We start from the raw sequence: 23,069 nt of genomic DNA on the forward strand, positions 1-23,069 counted from the left end.
TTAAAATACAGGTTATTCAAAGAGGGAGCAAAACCAAGCCCATGCAAGTTGTGTGTCCAAATATGTTATTCTAATGACACAGAAACAAAATCACAGTTAAAAGACTGTAAGCCAACCATAAGCTAAAATGTGTGGGAACAAAACACAGCCATCATTCTTTAACAAATACAAACGTTTCATTTATCCATTGCGCCGATGGAAATTGACCACTAACTTTCTTTAGAAAAAGAGTCAAACCATGAGATGATCCCAAGTTTTCCCAAATGAGGAAGGCTAACATTCACTTCATTATTTCATTTTGTGATTTCCTGACAAACTGTAAAAGCTATTTATGGCTTCAGAGTCACAAGCAAAGAGAGACCTCAGGTCTTTCTCCAAAAAATACACTAACATGAGCATCTTTTGTAGTAATAGGACTTGTGGCACTTACTTCAGCAGAGCTGGCATTTCATTCATCAGCAAGTAAGGGTGCGCATGCGTGCACACACACACAAACACACACGCATACACTAGTTAGTACATTAGAGCAGAGCAACACATTTTTAAGATATCTGCCCTTTACAAAGTTAACCCACAGATTAAAAAAGGCTTGAATTTTCCATTTTTTGTTGTTGAAAGATCATTTTTCTGTTAGTGAGTGCTTAATAGGTTCCATAAAGCAATGAAAATAAAGAAAAACCTATTCAGCTTTATAAATCAGATACATATGACTGGATTCAAGGTGAATGTTTTAAGTGAACTGAGAATCACATGCTTTACTTTTCTCTTGAAATTACACACAGGCTAGTGGACTAAGAAAAAAGGAAAAAATATATTTTTATTCAAAACAGCTCTAGCATTGAAGTGTTCAATAACTTGATAACAAAACACTGCAGTAGATGGATAACAATGACTGTTCTTAACTGTAAACTAGATTGTTCTAAGGAACAACCGCTTATTCTGTAGCTTCTGAAATTGTTTGTGATCAAATAGTATCAACTTCATGGCCTTGCTAGTATGCTAAAACAAACAAAAAACAAACAAAAAGCCCTAACACACACGCACACCAAAAAAAACTAAACCCAAAAAACTAAACCAGTTTTTGAATAAAATGAGACAGCTGACAAAAGGTCTCTGAATAATTTTGGAAACCACCATTACTAAACTACATTCCTTTCATTCTTAAACATCCAAATCTTCACTTGCTAAAACTCACTGATAATAAAAAATCTATCCCATTATATATTTAGATTTCTTCGTGTGGATATTAAAATAAACTATGTTCTGAAATTAAGAGTTAAAATACCTCCTCTTGTTTTCCATACTTATTTGCCTGTATAAATATACTTCATCATTTTACAAATTACACTATTTATATTAAAGCTTTCGGTCAGCAAATCATTACAGCTTAACACAAACAAATAATTCCTGTGTTTTGGTTCTGTCTTTAAATCATTTTTGGAGATAACGAAAACCAGCCAAAACGAGTGACTGCAAATAATATAAACAACACATTTATTTAGAAAAATAAACTGAAAATGCTGCTTGTCTGTTAGAATTCTCCATGAAGTATAGACAAATGGCTAGAAAAAATTTATGTCAAATACATATTACAAATGACTTCTTTAACAGTAACTGGGACTATAATGTCAATGTTCAACAGGAACATTTTGGATGTATAATTCAATTTCTTGGCTGCTAATATGATAAAAAATGGATGCTATTAAAAAAGATTATATCCCCTTTTTAAATACACCTTATCATGTTGATGCTTTTTCATATATATACATATATATATATGTATGTATATGTATGTATTTATTTAAACCTAAGAAAAGACCATAGTCTTTTCTGTGAAGAGATCCCCATAGTGAAAGAGCGCAAATGTTTTTCTTCAGTTCTAACTTTTTAATTCCTTTTGGAGCCCCGGCAAAATATAGCTTGTTGTGGTCAAAAATCTCCTGGGGCCATCTGTGCAAATGGTGGCACACATCATTACCCTGAATGGAAGTGACAGTGCAAATACTATAAGTGCATTGAGATGCAATCTCTAACAGCTGAAGTTCTTCAAAGTTGGGTGGAGGACAGGAGACAGCATCCTTTTAAGCAATTTAACATCACTGAAGCCCTGTTCCTGTATGGCTTTGAATATGTACAAGGGATGACAGAGGTCTTCTTTCCCCACAGACAGTAACATTCCTCTGTTACAGTAAATGCATTCATTTTCTGCTATCACCTAAGTGCTTCATTTCTCCTTTTGGCTACATATTGAAATATTTTTGGATGCTGGCTGGACCCATGAAAAACTCATTGTTTGTTACTCTGGTTGCTCAGCACAGAACTCAAGTGTCAGGCTTGGAGAGAGCAGTTTCTGCAACGGGGCAAGACATTTAGTCCTCTTTATTCTTCTTTCCCACTAAATGGAATTTAAGGCTGTGGCTTTTGCCAGGACTCAGCTTGTAGCTGTCAGATCTGAGAAAGATGATTCCATGCAAATTACACTCGTGATCAGTTGTGCTCTGACGTGAAGGGCTTTTCCATTCTCCACGGAGGGTCAGGTTCCTGGTTACTTCTCAGATCTGGCCTGCAAGAAGTCACAATGACGAATCTGATATGCAAGAAATCAACCGATGTGCCTCTAGATATAGATATTCCTTCAAGCCTGAAGGTGCTGTTAAAAAGAAAAGAAGACAAAGTTATAAAAATGTTACTTTAAATACACAAAGTTAATAGTAAACAAAACAGAATTTTGAATCATCATTCCATTTTTCATGTAAGCAAGGGTTCAAATAATTACGGTATTTTGAAACTTGAACTTTTATAGTTGTACTTCATTATTCATACAAGCCTTGGTTTCTTGCTGGGGTAAATGGGTTTAACTTCAGTGGTGTCTTTGGAATCACATTACATAACACCACCTGAGAAACTGATCATTACTATCCTAGGTCTCTTGAAATTACGCTTTTTTAATCATTTTTTAAATTATTCTTTTTAAGATTACCCTTCTTATCCTACCTAACATAACAATTCAGCTTAACAATACGCCTTGGGGCAAAAAATGAAACAAGAACTCCTGAGATCTTAAAAATAAAGAGCTATACATTAAGCATTTGAAAAAACCTCTAAGAATTTAAGTCTAATTTAAGCTGAGAATCTGGATTCTAATCCCTGTTCTCAAATTAAATAGAAAGTGAATTCAGCAGAATTTTCTAACCTGACAGGTAAGATTCCTAATCACTAAAATACTATATAAAATTTTGATTTGGGTCTTTCACATTCCCTTTTGTGAAGCTGCTTTAATTTGTATAAAACACTAAAATAGTCCTAGAGTCAATGACAGAGAATAATCCTCCAATCTAGTGCTGAGGTTCGCTGACTCACTGAATTTCCTTACTTATTAGACTATTTATTATCATCTATTATTAAACTATTTATTTATTATCTATTTATTAGATAAAGCAGCATCAAACAGAGAGACCTTGGGATATTTGCCTGTTGGTAGCTAGGGCACTAACTTGGGTTAAATGATTAAATTCATACCCCCTGAGGGAAAGAATTATAACTTCCTCTTCCAGTGATCGTGATTTACACCCAGAACTACATATTGCAAGGGGGAGGAAAATTACTTCTTTTCCATTAGTTTTATGAATCTAGCCCTTCATTCACGTTTCCTCATATTTCATATTGACTGGAATGCTTCAATTTGATAAAGATTGTCAAGGGGTAGGACAGAATTTCACTTTGGCAAGGAAAAAAAAGAATCTGAAGTTGGTGTGCTGTGAACCCTTTTTATTCCCCCACCCCCCCAACTAAAACAAAATATCAATTATTCAGAGAAACTTAATTATCGTTCAGGATTGTAACAGTGGCCTAATGTAACCCAATAGTCTAGCAAACATGGTATAATAAATTTATGATAAAATTGGCCTGGAAGGAAATTTTTTCCTAGTCAACTATTTAGGGTTTGGCTCACAGTATTAATGAAAAAGAAGAGTATCCTAAACATCTGCTAGCAGCTTATTTTTTAACTGAGGACAGTCTTCATATCACTAGAAACACACAAACCTTTTTCAGCTGTCAGTTTCTGGCTTCAGTTACATTTGGGCTAATGATTCGTGTATGTTAATATATCATAAAAATCACAAAAAAAAGGTGGTACTGCCCTTGAACTCAGCTTAATGCTCATGAAACAGGATGAATATGGTACAACAAACATATATGTAAAAGTAATAATAATAATAATAAAAGAAATAATACAAATAGCATTTGTTCTCTGTCAGAAGACAGTTGTTTCTCAAACTTATTCTGAATACAGTACAATTCAATGCTGAGCAGTTGTAGGCATGAAAAGCAATATAATTTTTTTCTTTTCCTCTGGGTTGCAATTCATAGACATATTTAGTATCATGTCCACAAAACCAGTAAGTAGTATATCAGGTATACCTGGATTCCTCTAGCATCTCTTTAATTCAGTTGTCAACCCACACAATTTGATTCACTCCCAGTCATACAACCACATGACATCCACCTTCATTTCATCAACATTCTACCAAAGAAGAAAAGCCCGCCTTTTGTTTCTTTTTGATATCTCTGCTAAAAAGCACAAAAGTGCACCACTGTGAAAAACGTGATGCACCTCTCCACATTAATAAAGTATTTGCTCAAATTAGAAGATTATGGTTAAGCTTGCTCAGTGAAAAGTTCAGAAGGTGGCAATGCCTGCATTAAAAAGAGAAGAAGCTACTCCTCTTGCCACCTCCAAAAAAAATCCGTAATTACAAATCATTATTGTACACACGAAGAAGTGAGGCACAGAGAGAAAATAGGCCAGTCATTGAAAAAAAAAGTGTCTACTAATTACAGATTCCTATCCTGAACTGTCTAGTTCTTAATTCTATAGTTTTTACTATTTTGACAGCAAGGCTTTACATTCAAATCACTACATTTAATTCATCATTACAAAATCTCTTCATTACACCATACCTTGTCAATATCCTCATAGTGAAAAAAACCTGACCTTACTAGGGAGCTAAAATTCAGATAATTTCCAGAAGACCGTTTTGTTCACTCACATCCCTTCTCTTCCCTTTCATTACTTGGGCAGCATCATCGGGTCATTCTCTTCCTTCTACAGCATCAGTATTTAATTCCAAAAAACAGACTCAGAGAAACCAATGTCACTGTTTTCCCCATTCAAAACCAGATAACTACTCTTCTATAATAAAAAAATATATTTTACATCTGCCAGTACCTGAAAAACATCTACTCCCTTCTGTTTCCTTCTGTTTGTCACGGTTTTCTTAAAAACTGAATGTGAGCCCAGCCCAATCTACCATGACATCCTCCGCCTCCTCATGGCTGACCACAGTGTCGATGCAGAGAGTGATGTGCAGAACACTGCGGATGGAAAATATCAAGGGAAAAGGCTACTAAAGGGAACCACCCTTTCACCTCAGACCTATCCGATCACTATGCATACACTGGTTAGCATAAATTGAACAGTGATTTACAGGTTTGGTACAAAACAGGAAAATGATAGGAGGGGACATTTATCCAAGCTTAGCTGAATAAGCAATAAATATTGTTTTAAAGATACTCAGATAGAGACATACTCAGGTTCAACTTACAGTATTTAAAGAATAATAAATGCAGCTTGATTCTATACTGGCAGGATAGGAGGACATCAAGCAAATTATACAGAAGACATTTATCAACTTTGAACTGATGAGTGCAATGGTGACTGCCAATGATCACAGAAAAGGATACTTTAAATGCAACTTTCTGTGCTGGGTCTAGTGCCTTTTATCAAGAAAAAGGAGAAAAAACTAGGAAAAGCACTTCACATTCGATGGAGAAAGAGAGATTTACTTGATTAATACTAAGCTATATAATTTCCACATCATTTTAAGAGTCTGATAAAAGCACTGAAAGACTAGCCTAATTAAAATCTCCATTATTTGGGCTATTTTGGCACAGACAGCATAATTTGGACATATGTTACCTGTCATAAGCACACTAGCAGTCAGAGCACATGCCAAGCTATTAGTTGTACTCACATATTTAAAAGTATAACAAATGATCCTAAGGAAAAAAACCCAAACAAATCGCATAGTAATAAATCCTCCTAAACATAGTGCACATCTTTTCTACATATTGTTTAAATAGTAATGACATCTGTTCCAGTTACTCAGTTATACCTGAAAGATACAGAAATATTTAGATTCAGATATAGACTATTTTATCTGTATTACCTTGTTTTTTTTACTCCTTTCAGATAAGATGCATTACTATGCTAATTCCTTCAAGAAAAGAAAGAATTACTGAAAGGGAAGGGAATGCTTTTGTAGCGGTTTTTTGCTTGTTGCTATTGTACAGGAAATCCCCACCATGACCCCTGGTGTATTTTTTTTTAGGTATAAATTTAAATAACGGATTTCAGTAGACACACAGCTTCAGTCAGAAGCCAGAACATTTCAGATAAAATTGTGTATGCTTTATGATTAAAGAAATTCTGCCGAATGCAAAACCAATGTTTTTACCAAGCATTTTATTTCTCCACCAACATTTTAACTATATAAACCAGTGTTAGCATTTTTGTGTTCTGTGGTATAGCACTGTTGAGACATCTTTCTCTGTAAAAACTAAAACAACCAAATCTAAACAACACAGAATGTTAACAAATCCACCACCACACTTCTTTGTAATTCTTCCTATTTTTTTCCTCAGAAGCTTCAGAATACTTATTTATGTGTGATTGCCTCATCCTACTATTTCAGTCTGTAAATAAGTTATTTGCCAATGAGCAAACAAGAATTCCCAATTGCTTATTGGAAGTTTTTCTTTTTCCTTCCAAGCTTTGAAAGAGATTGTAAAAGGCATGAAAAATCAAAATACCTAAATTTATACATTTTCAATTTTTTCCTTTACACACTATAATTCATTTATATGTTGACAGCATGTATTAGCTTCTACAGTAGTATTATTCGTATTATCTTGCTAACATCTCCTAACAACACTTCCCTAATGCGTAATGTGATTATCAAGTCTTCTGTTGTTCCAACTTCGATATCTCTAGAGCTTTCTCTAAAACCAGTTCCATATATAGTTCAATAAAGATAATCCTAAATAGAAATCTGTAAATTATGTCAGACAGTATATGATGAAAGCATTTATTAAATACACTTTTCCAACTGACCTCATACTGCTTAAATAATGTATTTGTAGAAGTTTACTGTCTTTGTGTGTTTGCACAACAAAATGAAGACCATCAGAATATTGGCTCTGAGAGCTACTCTAGAATAATTTTTTTATAATGAAAAATTAATGGTAACAGAAGCATTCAATGAATGTCAGGAGCATCATGCTTGTCAATGTATGAAACATAAAATTTCCTGTTTGTTCCTTATGAACTGCTGGCCAAATTGCTGTGGTGCTTGTCTCAATTATGTCCCAAACAGTTCATATTTGAGAGAAGCAATTTGTGGGATCAACAACATGAAATTAAGCCTTTTTTGTTGATACCACTAGTTTCCAACATAGCTGAAATCTCGGCAACCAAAGCTACCAGGTGGTATCTTGACACCATGGAAGTCAATAACCTACATTAGGGGTTGCCACGATGAATGCAAAAAATGTCAAAACTCTGACTAAAAAATGCTAAAAAGGGAAATAATGGCACTGGAAAAAATTCCAGATGATGTATCCTGGGAAACTCTGGCAGCTTTGTTCACTGGTCAGAGGCACCTTGTCTGGTAAGAGCAGTATACATAAATTTAACTAGGGAAGTAAGATCTTACTTCCTTGGCATGTACAGAAAGGATATATAAATAAGCATTTTGAAAATTCCTTAGACATATTTTTGGCTGAGACAATACATTTCTGTTCACCATTTTCAACCTTTAGAAACATTTTTATCAGGTCATTTTTCTTGACATGACTTCCTTTCTTTTCATTTGCCTTTTTGGTCACTCATCCACTTAGATGTTGGAAAACTGTTTTGGCAATATCTTAAAGCATGTCTTAGGATAGAATTGGTTACACCAAGTGTGAATACATTCCTAGGAAGCCTATTTCTTTTTTCATTAGTTTTTGGATATGTTACGATACATCTTTCATGAGACAAGTACTCACAAAATATTTCTGGAAGGGTGTTTTTTCTTCATTTTGTCTCTGGGATACATCTTTACTAGCTCCCAGAAAAGCTATTTTCTCAAAAAATTAGCTTTGGACTACATTGTATGTTGTATTTGACTAACATGCACAGAAAAAGCAATAAATGATCAAGAAGAGGAAATCAGCTTTTTTGTGCTAGATATGATACAAAATTCAAGCTATCTTTCATTGCAAAGAAGTAAGGCATGGATTTTCCTAATTTTCATTTACAGTTAGGCTTCTGATGTAGACTTGCTTAAAAAGCAAGGCCAAGTACACTTAAATGCTTGCTTATCAATGGCTGTAATAGAATATCTATGTAAATATAAACATATATATATATATATCCATTATTTCTATATCCTATGTATCTGTATACATATATGTATATATAGTAATTTTCTCTTTCTTCTACTGAGTTGGGTTAGCTACAGGACAGATCCTGGACAATATCCACAAGGCTGCAACCAGTTAGACTGCAGTTTGCAAGGTCACATCCAAAGCCACAGTTCATGTGGCCACTGCAGTTGTACCAACAGCAGCAGCTGACCAACCAATGTGAAAACTAGATTGGGTCTGTCTATACAGAAGTAGTCACACTTCAGCCTAGTTACATCCCTAGAAGAGATATGCTAATAATACTATGGAAATGAATTTGATGTACTGACAGCCACTCTGATGTCTGGTGATTGTTCTTGAACAGTAGATATCAACTGTTTAGCTATAAGGTCTTTTAATACAGAAAGCATTTGAGTATTACTTTATGAAGGATTACTGAAATAATTTATACCAACTGTTCAGTGAACAATAATTAAACCGTAAAGCTAGCCTTGCATATGAGGTACTTAACTACATAAAAGGAAATTTGGGTCCACTTTCTGGTTTGGCTGCAGATTTCCTTTGAGATCCAAGCAACACTTTTAATCTACATGTTACAAGTTAACAGCATTTTATTTGACTCTGTCCTTTTCACTCTCTAGGGATTTCTGCTTCATCTTTTCAGAATGTAAATACCCTGAAACACTGAACGTACAAGCACAAACACTAAAACAAGAGGGTTTTGATGCTTGTTGATGGGTCTCTATACTCTTGAAACAACAGAAACAAATAAACTCTACATTGCTAGTGGTAAACAAAAACTTGCTTATTGCAGCATCCTTCTGCTGAATATCAGAGGGGTGGGGATGCATGGCTAGGTAAACCTGAGGCCTACTGCTGCTTTCCCAGATTGAGGCTCTGTATCCGAGATGCACAAAGAGAACCTTCTGTAGTGATATGGAAAACAATATGGTCCAGGGAACCCATCTATTCATTCTTACTGCATTTTTTTGGTTTAAAAATAAGGTTTTAAACAAAAGAGCTAGATAATATGTGATGCTATTTTAATCTTTCTGCTCTTATTTTTGCCCTCCTTTTCATACTGAGTCAAAGCAAATTTCATTAATTAGCTTGAATGCACATCTTTGTCAAATGGAGGTAGAACAAAGATTAGGAAAAGAAAGAGATGCAAAAGACAGCTAAGTCCCTAACAGAAGTAACTTTCTATTTCTAATGATTAGTGAAAAATTAGCTAGTAGCACACTTGGGGAGTTGGTTACAAAGTTTAACTATCTAGTTTAACACAGGCAATGCCATAGCAAGCAAATAATGAAACAAAAATACTAATTATGAAGTAGCTTTGCATTTGCAGTGAGTTGCCAAAGAATGTCACGTCCAGTATCTAGCGCTGGGAAGTATCCTATCAACGCTGCACCTATTACCTCTTGGCTTAATCTAAGGACCTTGCCATCATTGCCTTCTTACATTCTAGTTGTTGGCAGAAACTAAAAGAGATGGAAGGTCTGACAGGTTAGAAAAGACACTGCCACCCCATACCCCATATGTGTCAGTGTTTCTTCTGTAAAAATTCAGATTTCCTGTGGTTTACTTTTAAATCAGTCAATTCCTGAAGCTGACTATATAACAGAAAACAGGATGATAATACAAATCCTTGTGAACCTACACTAACTGAATAAAAATAATATCTTTGAGCATACAGCATAATCTACATGCCAATGGAAAAAAAAAACTTTCATCAGTCAGTGAAAGGGACATTAGTCTCAGGACAAGTGAAAGTTCACACAAAATAGTTGAATGCTTTAAAGAACATGCATCTGCTATTATTGAAAAATTTTGAGTTTTATGTTTCAATTTTTAGAGTTCAGAGGTTTTTGTATAATTACATGTCTTAAAGTGACATGCAAATGGTTTGAAAATCATTCTCCCCAGAGTACATCTTCCAGTTGACAGGTGTAACCTTTTCTCATTCAGCCTGGAGCTAGGAAGGATGGATGATAAGTGAGCTGGCAGCCCTCCACTTGCTTATATATTAGAAAAAAAAATGTTTATGGGTGAAAGAAGCCATGTAGGAGACAATGTAACTATCAATATTTCTGCTTTTTTTTTGACATTTACTGATCTTCAATTATTTCAAATTACTCAAGCCATCCAGCAGCCTTGTAGGATTAGGCCTACTTTGCAAGCCAAAAGGACTTAAAAGACATCAGAAAATATCTGTAAATACTTTGGCGCAGCCTTTCTGCAGGTTCGCCTATTGAGGGATGACAAAATTTATGATTCTGGCTGACAACATGCTGTTCGTTAACAAGTGCTTTACAGGATTTACTTTTTCCTTTATCATTTGGCAAAAATAGTTTGCCACACAAGAAAAAAAAAATAATTTCACTGCCAGTAGAGATATGGAGATTACTGATACTACATTATCCTGTTCTCCCTAAACATGCCAATGTGACTAAAGGCTCACAATGATTCATTATTATTCTGGTTAGCCACCATACTCAAATTCAATTTTTTTCTTTGCAAAAGAAAAGGGTTTTCTGTGATGCTTCTGGACTCTGGGAGGTTCTGTCTTTGTAGCTAGGAATTTTTAGCTGCTAGAAATTATTGGGTACCTCACAGCTGAATCTTAGGCAGAAGCCTATAGGTGCGAAAGAGGCCCTGAGGCCATGCAGCAATAGGATAGAGTTTACTGTAAATCTCCACACTTCAGCAGCCTACTGGAAGACTTCCTGATCACCAGCTGCAGCCCTTTTCCATCACAAGGCACAATAGAAAGGGTTGCATCTACTGCTTGAGACTTCATGCATTGTGAAAGAAAAATACGGAAAATTCTACACATTCATTTACCAAGACTTAACCAGCTACTTTCTTGAGCTCCCAAGGAAATCATGGTATCAGGAAGAAATTGAATGGAAACAGTGTAAGATACTCTAAAAATGTAACTGAATATATTGTTAGATTAGAAGGTGAAAAAAAACCATAACTAAGCATCAGTAAATTACCTAGCATCTTCATATGCCTTGTACTTTCAGCAACAATATGCATGAAAGAGATCAATATGACACAACATTTGCATTGAAGATGTATGAAAGAATCTCCTTATGGAAAGCACTATGTATTTTCTGGGAATGTTCAAATGCAATTAATGTAAATCTTGATAAAGATCTCTGATTTGTGAAGTGGTACATACTCTACTAGAATGTGCTTGCTTTCTAGATTATAAAAATAGACACAGGAAGCTAAAACTTGCAAATATACAACAGTTCAATGCAAACTTTTGTTTTAAGTGATGTCAGCTTCTGTTTCAACAGCTTCTTCTAATACCTGTATATAAAACAAGAGATGCTCCTGTGCATCCTCTCTTAAACCCTGCTTATTAGCTTTCTTATTCCCACTTGTCCACCACTCCAAACATAATAAACCATATACAACTGATGTTTAAAAGGCAGAAATATCGGTTTATCAGAAATATCAGTATTAATCTTTTTCTTAGGCATCCAGAATGATGTCTTTTAATTTATTTTGAGTAATCCTAAAAATGAGCTTCCAGAATTCTGTTATGTTGGTGTGACATAATACTATATTTGAAACAAACACGTAATTTTGAGGTATCTCTGGAAAAAGGCAAAAAACCCAAAGATCAACATTTCAGCTTCTCATTTTGCAGATCTGCCATGGGTCACTTTACTTCTGTAGCCTGTTTAACCATTTTAAGCTGAATGCCAGAGAAGTCTAGACTTGAATGAAACAGTATTTTTTGACAAATTTAGTGATCACTGTTTTTCTCCATCCAGCTCTAATGACATATAATGTATACAACTGGATGGGAGAGTCAAACACAAGCTCAGCAACAAATCTTGCCTCCACTTAGCCTTTAACGAACTTAATTTCTCTCCATTATTAGCACAGACATCTCTATCAAAATCTACACATGTGAAAAATGTAGTAAAGAACTACTTCAAGTGCATAGGTAGTAGCATGTGGTGGCCTCCAGCAGGAAAAGGGGATGATTACACAGGCAACGATCTACCCCAGTTTCAGATCTCTTTCCTTACTGTAGGAAAAATTCAAAGCCATAAAGCATCTCTGCTATAGGCCTTTTGTAATGCCCATCAAATATGCTTAAAGGCTTGGCTCAAAATGAACATAAAATCGTGAGGGGTTTTTTTGATTGTTTGATTGGGGCTTTTGGTTTTTTTCAATATCAACATTTGCAAACCTCAAGACCTTTGCCAGACTGGCAAACTGCAGACTGGCTTGCTGACTGAAAATCGCTGGCCATCCCTGCTTCAACACAAGTATCCATGCTCATCTGGCTTTGGAGTGATTTGCTTGACAAAAAAGATATTTGGGCCAACAAAAGCAGCTCAGAATTTAAATACAGCCCATTAAACTCTCCTGCTAATGCTATCCAGGAAAAGGTTACTAGCAAAATGTGAAATCCAGTGCTTTGCACATTAAGCACAGGCCTCAAATACAAGTGTTTGTCTGGCCAATAAAATACCACAAACTATCGGGCCAGCAATTCTGTGAGTTGTTCACCAAAGAGGTTAGTCATTTTGATGGACTGCCTTAAAGTTGAAAACAAGAATAAAACCTCTGGATCTATTTATGTAAATCAGTTAGTCAGATATATAAGAAAGCCTACTGCAAAATCCTGATTCCAATCAGAGCAGCGGTACAAGGTCTGGGCTCTGTGGATTGGAATTATGTTTGAAGTGCTGAATCTACTGTGTGCCTGCTGAGTTGGCTAAGGTCCTCTCCAATGTTGTTTTCCAAGCCACAGTTCAAACTAAGAGAGTTTGCAGCTCTTCAGATAAGTCACAGATGGTCCTCTGCATATTTGAAACATCTCTTCAAGCATTTCCTCCTTTGCACAGGACAGAAGGCCAAAATCACTGTTAATTCTTTTTCAAGTAGGATGGACTTTCTATCTGTCATGATATACAGCAAAGACACTTGGCTTTGTTTTCTGTAATCAATGCATCCAGAAATGGTTTGCTCTTGCTGAACTAGTCAAAATTATTAGAAGAAAGTACTTAATCATGAGCAAAGATTCCCAAATCTTAGAAAGTTTATGGTTACAGTTAAAGTTATATGCACAAATTCCAGATTTTCTGAATTTACTCTATTTTGTACACCATTGTTCTTTAAGTCCTACTCTATAGTCTCTTAACTTTCAGTTTCTGGTGTTTGAAACTAAGTAAATTCTCACTTACACATAATCCCAATGCCTAACACAAACCTATGTTTGCTGCTATGACCTTGCATGGGAAGGTGATCTCTTCTCTTCAAGTCATGGGAAATCATTGCTGTTTTCATGCTTCTGCAGATGCTGAGAGGTGTCTGCGTGTCCTCAGTGACTTCTCCAGTGTCCCTCTTTCCTTTCCATGGAACAGAGAGTTTAAGAGTGAGTAGCAGTACAAGATATAAAGCTGAAAAAGACACGAGGCCCCAGAAGCTCTGTGGGCCATCTCTGTCAGAGCCTGGAAGAGTCTGGAGGACAATAAACTGCCACCTATATTTCAGAAAGATTAAAAAAAAAATACCCCCGTCAAGTAGATCACCTTTGATTTCTCATAAATATACACTTTTCCTGTGTTCTTTCTTTCCTTTTAATACTAAAATGTCAAAAAAGAAGGACTAGTGTTAGTTTAGACAGACAATAGTGCCCATCTAAGGCACTGACCACGTATCAGCATTTCAAAAGACCAACTTAATTAAGGTGGTATTATTCTCTCCTTTCAGGAAAAGGAGAATTGCCCAACACATATGACACTGCTGTATCAAATATGATGATGGGACAAATTAACTGTATTTGGTGAAAAGCAGCAATTTGGTCACTACAACAAAACTAGATCAAGGAGTTTACACAGTGGGTTCTCAGTTGCCCTGATGGTGCAGTAAGCCAGATATAAGAAAACAAAAAATGCAATACCATAAAACTTAAGTAAATTAAGTAATCAAAAATTAAATTTGTTTTTTAATGAACTTTCTTGAATTTTTTTGTAGAGACCAGACATGGTTTTAGACATCAGTGAGCAGAGCCTGGTAAAGACAGCATGCACCTTGTCTTAAGCATTGTATGACAAAGCAATGCACCCAGAAGCAAAAGAGGAAGGAAAGCCTGCTGAATCCATAATTTGGGTAATTCCCTTGCAAACAGTTGAAAATCAACTCTGCTCAAGTCATAATGCACCCTGTTTTGTTTTGGTGGGTTTGGGGTTTGTTGGGTTTTTTTTTTGTGCAAAGAATTGTGCTTTGGACAGCGCAATGGAGAGGTGAAATACTTATTGGAAATTTTTAGCTGATTAAAATAACAATGAAAAATAAAATGGCTTCATATTTCCATTGCAAACCCAACAAGAGAAGCTGGAACTTTGGCCTGATGAAACTTTCTTCTACAGTTAATACTGAAAAATGTATTAATCCTTAGTATCACTTCTCACAGCCTCTTAACTCTTAATGCCTAAAAGAGCCTCTAATCAAGAGCAGTACAAAAACTTTTAAGTGAAAAAAATGGAAACGGCTTACTTTTATTTCCAATACTTATATTTCATAGCCACAAATGTGTCCTGGGACAATAAACTGGGATAATAAACTGAATCATCCGTATCAATAATTAGAAGTACATGCTTACTGCTTACAAAGAAATACTTAACTTTCAAAATACGTTCCCTAGATAAAAAACAGGCATCAATGTGTAAGCATCACTAAAAGTAAAGATGTTAAATTTACCTTTGTAAACTGTTTTACCTGTGTCATAGTGATTTTCCAATAAGAAAACAAGGAAACAGAAAAACAGGAAGAAATATAACAAGTTCTAGCATATAAATCATTGCACCAATCACAACTGTAAGTCAGCTATCAGCCGAAAGCTCATTGCTGATGTAAGAAAATCTTCAGGTACCATGTCAAACCTGCAAAGTATATAATGGACAAATGACAAGCTGACAGCTCACTTCTGAAAATCCTTTTCCCACAACACCAGCCTCCATTTTGAGTGAAGTCTTACCACTCCTCCCACCAACACAGAGTATGTGCTGAACGGTAAATTGCTAGCTGCATCCTCCTGCAATCTTCTATTAAAAGTCTCAGTATAACTGTGAACTTATTTTTTTTTTCAAGAACCAAATTCTAGACTATTTTAGGGAATGTCTAAACATATTCCAGCAGAGAGCAGGTGAAAAGACACTCAGCTGCTTTTGTTGCTGCAATGAGCATCAGGTAACAAAGACATGAAGAGAATATGGCTTTCCTTAAAGGGATGGGGAGGCAAGAACAGGGAAGTTAAAAAGAGTCAGAAGACTTTACTCCCTCTTTGTGGCTTGGGAAAAGTCAGCTTCTGGTGTGGGACCTGAGAAGGAAGGACAGGAGGACAGAATTCGGTGAGGTTTTTGCCTGCCGTTTTTGGTATTTGTGGCTGTTGAGAACGGGGGAAAGCTGGCACAAAGCACGACCTGGCTGGTGGTCACGCTTGCAAAAGCAGCAGCTCAGCGCCTGGAGAAGCCCTGATGGGGAACTGTGGGCAATGGGGAGGCTTTAGATGTGATGCCCAAAATAGGGAGTGCCCTTGGCAGTGCATCCATAACTGTCGGACAAACTGAAGAGGGTATGTGTTTGTGGAGGCTGCAGAAGAGGAGTTCAGTTCATCGTTCAGGCATAGGATACAGCAGATGAAAAAGGGATACTCTGTCCTCTCAGTGTGGTGCTTATTGCTTTTCCAAAACACAACAACCATCCCAGCACTCACTTTCTCCCCTCTCGCGGCACCTTCCTCTACCAAAACCTCAAAGAAGGTAGAGGTGCAGCCATGAGCAGCTGAAGCCATACTGCTCTGTACAGACAGAGCATACTTCAGACTCAGGGGAGCTGCGAGTTCAAAATGCCTCAGGCAGAGGAAGCAACTCAGTTTGGATTTCTCTTATCTCTAGCAACAGAGGGCAAAACAAAGGCAGTCTACAAACACCATCTCCTTCTCCAGCAATTTGTAAATCTAGCACATCTGTCCCATGCTTTATTTATGAAACGTGTATTATGAAATATTTATGAATGAATGAAAAACAATTGGATTTGTGTCAGCTAGAATATCTAAATGCTGAAAGGAATGACAGATTTCAGTTTTTCATTTTGGCCATGCAAATACACTGTCCACGTTTTACTTTCAGCGTGCGTCAAAATACACTGGCTTTCCTTCAAGAGTTACAATTAAACAGGATGGATACAAATGAACTTTGGGCACTGCTGGCTTGCATTGCTGGAAATAATGCAGCCTAGTGGCCACCTCAAATGGTGATGATAGTGGAAAAATAAAACTGCCGCCTTTCCTTTTCTTTTTGATAACTCAGACTCTAAGACCAGTACTGTGTTAGCTATATTTCTCATGTTTCTAATGTTAATAGAAATATAGCAGTAGAGCTACAGATAGCAACCAAAAAAGCAAACCTTCTATCTTGCCTGTGGGCTGAAGTCAAACTATAAACTAGTTTAAAAAGGGAATTATCTTGTATGCAAGGATTTTCTACATTAGAGATTAGAGGTGAATAATTCTTTCCATGTATCATCCTCCCTCCTTTACCCCATGAATAGTTCCCATAAGTAGGAAAGTTCAGAAAGTGCAAAATGATTAAGAGTTAGCTGATCACTCTAGTAACTGATAAGAATGCATCAGCAGTAACTAAAATGGGGTTTCTGCTTTATAGGTTTTAATTGAAATACAAGTCTTCTGCTGTTCAGATAGTAGTTCTTTAATAAATCTATGTGTAGAAGCAATTAGTAATAATTTTAATTTTTTGCAGCTGTCAAATAGTAGCAGTACAAAAACTAAGTGGGATGATGGTGTCTTGGATTTTTTTTTTCCCCTTTAAAAAATAGGCAATCAGAAAAAAGTAACATAAAAGCTTTTGGAGGAAGATCAATATGCTCTTGATCTTGATCAAGACAATACTGCAAAGTTCTCACTCAGAAAATTACAAGATTAAACAGATAAAACCCCTTTGTTTAATAGGATTTTGAAATAATGGCCTGTTAACTGAGAAGGAATTAGAAGGAAAATCCAAGGAGGTTATTTATGTTATCTGTATTAAGTAAAATGTAATTCCTAATGTTGGATCCTATAAGAAATAGCCACTAATAATGATTAATAATATTTAAATTTCTCATTTAATTTTTCAGCAATTAAGAAAACTTTGTCACCCATAGGTGACAAATTTTTAGTAAACTTAAAATCTAGCTTATATTCAGAAATCACTTATTCATACAAATATGGGCTACCTTTCAGTACTTACAAAAATATGTAAGTACTTAAAAAAAATATTTCCAAACAAAAATCAATTGAAATAATCACCACTTGATTTACTGCTCTTATAATAGACTTTTCATTTCGTTTCTTCTGTGATACCTTACTAGTGCTAAATTGATGGGTTTTGATGGAAGATACAGAAGTAAAATATGTATTAATCATACAATTTAATCTTTCTTACTGCTGAATCAGTTATGCTCCATGTGGTGCATTTCAGGTTCACTTGCACCTTTCAAATGAGACTGTAATACATCAACTACATGAAGGGCCACTGCACCTATCTTTTGTTTGTTCCACTCTATTACTTACGGTGATGTCTCACACTAGGTGGACACCTACCCACATACACAAGCCCTGCAACTTGGCTGGCAGTATAGCCTGGACCACAAGCGGGATATCTACATCAGTAAGAAACCCAACTACATGTAAGTTGTGGACATAGCCCCATGGTAGAAACAGTGATGACTTGTACTGTCTCTTAGTAGACACCCAAGAGTGTGTCTACACCCACCACCGCTGGGCATGCACACAATGGCTGGTTGTGGTGCAGTGTTCCCACCCCAACAGCATCCTGTACCCTACCTGCCTGGCGGGTCTCAGCTCCTGTGAGGGCGGGCAGACTCACAGCCAGGGTGGAGCATTTTAACTATAGTACATGCTTTTAGTCGGGAAAATGATAATCTGAAAAATCCCCAGCATATAACAGTGAGTAGTGGTTTGTCATTTTATTTCTTCCAGTATTTACTGAAATACTTCCATGAAGGCATTGTTTAACAGAGGTGAAATATATTGTTGTCACATGATGCTTCCTATTTTGCTTTGTGAAAAATGCAAGTTTTCTCTCCACGGAAATGTACACTGATACTCTTAAAACCCTGCCAACCTGTTGATCTTTTCCACTACTGTTCCATGACTACTTGGAATGACCAGGAGGCACTCCAATATTTCTGCTCTTTTCCTAAAGAAAGAGTGATTCAGACACTGTTAAAAAAATTCAATTACAGATAGGCCTATAAGATTTCTTTCACCTCTATTCTTTTCATCTCTCTGGACTTTAATACTTCCATAGGCATTTATGATCCTAACATTAGAATGACTTACTCTAAACCTAGGTATTTATGTCTTTATTGACACATAATACATGTGAACATGTCACACTTTAGGGAGGTGATAACCTCAGAATGTACTGTTCCAGTTATGCAAACCATAAATTTAGGTAATGCTAAAAATATACTAAATTTCTTTCAACAATTGGAAATTTTCCTTTTTATTTTGCTAGTTATCCAGGTTCCTAGCACTTATAATAGTCACTCAAATGTCCTCTCTTCCATTTCTTAATCATACTAATTGTGTTTTCTACATGCCTGCTCAGTCCTCTGTTCTTACACTGTTCAATGCCCCTTGACTCCTCCAACGAAGCTTCAGAGACAAGAGCATGCTCCCTATCTATCGCATACACGTACCTGCTTCCTACAGTTCTACTCACTAATGACTTACAAAATTAAAACGTTCACCAGTTACACAGCCCATCATTCACCTTGTCTGTTTTCTGTCACATCCCTCCTCTTGCTCATGGACTCAAGGTTCTCTGGAAATGCCACTTAGACTCTCCTCTAGCTTCCTCCCACAGCTCCTGAAGAATTCTGCAGCCAATGCTGACCCTGTGTGGGGTCAGCAGCTGATTTGCACTCAGAAACTTCTTTCATTTAAGCATGTAAGATCTATTACAGTTGCTAAAAACACTACAGTTTTCTATAGCACAATCATTACAATATAATGAACTTACAGTGTTTCTCACGGCTCAGTTCTATCTCAAAGCAATAATACATTTGTGGAAGAAAATTAGTGCAATATTCGGTTTTCTTCTTTTATAAAATACATGCCCTGCTGCAATTTAAATAATGAAAAGAAAAAGAGATACTGTTATGTCCAAGTTACATTCCTGTAGATTATGGAATTCATATATATTTCACACTTCTAATAATATTTGAAAGTGTTATTTCCAAGTTTGGGGGTTTTCCCCTTTTTTTAAAATTCTGGGACATGCACAGAAATCTGTTTGTTTTCTAAAGTGCAAAGTTCATTAGCTGTAACAACGCAATTCTGCCTTGGTGCCAGATGGCACAGCATTAATTATTACAGAAAATACATAAAACAGTGATACTCAAATCCTAATGCACAGGAGAGTTATCCATTAATTTTAAGAAGGTTATACCAAGGAATCCTAGGTTAAACATAGAAAATAAGATGAGATTTTAATGACTATACATCATTAACCACTTTAAGGTGTATTTCAAACTCATAAAGCCATCACATTTTGTACCCACTGCACAAATCAAACAGAGGGCCAGAACTTGCTAAATAATGTATTTAATAATTTATTTATAGAATATCTAAATGCAAATAACTGCAAAGGATTGAAATATATGCTCTGATATTTAGCCGAGGTTTTAGTTAAGAAATGCTTAGGTCACTTAAAATTTCAGTGTTTTAAACTTACTTTCTATAGCTTCAACTAACCTACTGAGATTAATTATAACAAGTTTCACAGTACTTTCAAGAGGTATATTTTCTTTATCCACTATTCATTTCAATAAAACCTGTTGAATGCACAACTAAGAATTATAGTAATGCATTTCAAAGATACTATGCAGATAATGTAAGACTTTTCAAAACAAGTATTAAAATATTATGTTTGCTTAAGCCCTCTACCTGGATTGAGTATCAAAAGAGCCACTAGTCACCTTGAAACTTTCCAGTAACTGTATTTCTGTTTAGACACTATGCTTTTTACTTTACTGACGAGATTTCTGTAAAAGATAAATTTCAACTAGCTGAAGTGCCAGCAACTTGTCTGAAGATGAGAATTTGTCAATCACACAAGATTTGTACTATCAGAAAGAATACATGTACATACTAACATGTCTGTAGTCCTCTGTAAATGTTATCATTTGTGACCATCAGTACAGCAACAGCAAAAATCTTTTTTTTCTTATATTTGACCTTCAATCATTCATATCTTCATTATAGGCATTTTCATAACAGATTTTTTTTTTTTTTTTTAAATTCTACAATTCTGGTTGTGGCCTCAGGGCTGAAATTGGTTTGTACTTACCCCAACCGTCTACATTTTATACAGCTGGTGTCACATTACACATTACACCACGCTTTTTTTTAAAGATGTTCTGGGCTACGAACCACACGTTTCTCTGTCTGCATTAGAGGCACAAGGCGGACAGGTAATGTGTCACATGTAACTAGCTCTCAGCTGAAAAGAAATACTTTATTTTAAACTATTTTCTTAGTAATTAAAATTCTGGAACTGAGAAACATGGACTATCTGAAGTTCACCTCTGCTATAGAATTAATTCATTCCTGTGACCAGACTTGCTCTTAAATTCACCCTCATTAACACCCCAAACCACTGCTTACACTGTTTTCTACCTGACCCGGCTGTTTCCCAAGGGAAGAAAAGCCTATGCACTATTCCCATCCCTACTGGAGATCCTGCAATGTGAAAACCGCTAAATCATTTACATGCTAATAGCTCTCCACTGTTTTTCCACCATTCCCCAAATCTCAGAAAGGCAAAAAAGTCATCCTACAACTTATTCTGAAGGAAACTGCAAGAACAGCTTCTTGTTCAGGATCCGAGCATACAGTGTGAGAGGTTTCTGGGCCCCACAGAGGTGAATGCAGCAGCCATGTAAATGTTGCACAGTATTTTCACAACGATTTCTAATACAAAGTATTTCAAGGCAAAACTCTCTGTTGAACTTGTCAACACAGCTTGTGGAGAGAAATCTTGGATACCTTTAAGACTTTAAGAGCATGGATGTAGGGATGAGCTGTAGAACCAGCCCCAGCAGCACCCATTTATCCCATCCGCCCGTGGTGGTGCCACATAAGCAGCACTCGGCAGACACCTTTGCCGGATGACCCTCTGGGAGAAGATAGGATTTGTAAAGAGAACGAAGCCTTCATTTGGCTATGACATCAATTGAAGGTAGTGATGCTCATCTAAGCACCATCTTTCCCAAAACCCAGCCTTCAGTTCCAGTGAGCTAGGACAGGAAAGACACGCAATGAGGTGACCAGAATAGAGCTATTACCATTAAATCATACACATGGTATCAGAATTGTATGTAATATTTCTACCAAGGTACAAAAAAGAAAGCTGTCCACAGCAAAGTGAAAACTTCGCACATTCAAAAGCATAGAGCAAAGCTGTGTTATGCTGAGGTGGGGGAATTTGTAACTGTTGGGAAACTAAAATATATGACAGAAGGAGAAAAAGTCTGCGTGGGCCAAACTGTATTTTGATTTGCATCGTAAGTCTTTAGGACAGAATTTATACTGACTGTACATATAAAAATACAGGTGTAAGCCAATCAAAACAATTTTCAGGGAATCTGAAGTTAATATCCAGAGCAAGTATTCTTATTGCTGAATACTTCTAAAGAAAGCAAATCATTTACACATTCGCAACTAAAATTCCCAAGACACAAGATAGTATATGAAAATAAAATGTCACCCCATGACTTCAGTTTTGCTTTTATAGGCAGGTATAAGGTGTCAGCCAGCTGAAAGTGTAATCTCTGCAACGTATGTTCCATGCAAAGTAATTTCAACTAGACTATGCTGGATATTCAAGAAAAAGCAATCACTTCCAGTAAAACTGAGCAGTGAAGAACACTGCTCTGTCAAAGTGAAGAATTGCAAAAAGAAAAAGGAAATATTTAATTTGTTTTTTGTTCCTAGACATATCTGAAGTTTTCCAAAGGTTATTTCCAAAGGATTTCAGGCAGTGATGCAGTACAAAACCACTAGTTTATCTTAGAAGGGTCGTTTGAAATTCATCTAGTCCTATCTAACATGCTGTCATGGTTTAATCTCAGTCGGCAACTAAGCACCACGCAGCCGCTCGCTCACTCCCCCCCACCCGGTGGGATGGGGGAGAGAATTGGAAGAGCACAAGTGAGAAAAACTCGTGGGTGGAGATAAAAACAGTTTAATAATTGAAATAAAATGATGATAATAATAATAATACACAAAGCAAGTGATGCACAGTACAATTGCTCACCACCCACCAACCGATGCCCAGCCAGTCCCCGAGCAGCGGCCCCCCCCCGGCCAGCTTTCCCCAGTTTATGTACTGAGCATGACGTCACATGGTACGGGATAGCCCTTTGGCCAGTTTGGCTGTGCCCCCTCCCAGCTTCTTGTGCACCTCCAGCCTTCTCAGTTGGTAGAGCATGGGAAGCTGGAAAGTCCTTGGCTAGTGTAAGCATTACCTAGC

The 23,069-nt window shown here is 36.4% G+C and overlaps 1 protein-coding gene across 1 annotated transcript in view; it reads right to left on the reverse strand.

Moving 5' to 3' along the window:
- Nucleotides 1-799: 799 nt before the first annotated feature.
- The window catches only part of PRR16 (proline rich 16), a 166,825-nt gene continuing 144,555 nt past the window's right edge, over nt 800-23,069 (reverse strand). Inside the window, 1 exon segment of the mRNA XM_076362962.1 lies at nt 800-2,650. The gene's annotated coding sequence lies outside the window, so the exon portion shown is untranslated.

This window comes from Aptenodytes patagonicus, chromosome Z (genome assembly GCF_965638725.1).
Source record: "Aptenodytes patagonicus chromosome Z, bAptPat1.pri.cur, whole genome shotgun sequence".
Taxonomy (NCBI): domain Eukaryota; kingdom Metazoa; phylum Chordata; class Aves; order Sphenisciformes; family Spheniscidae; genus Aptenodytes; species Aptenodytes patagonicus.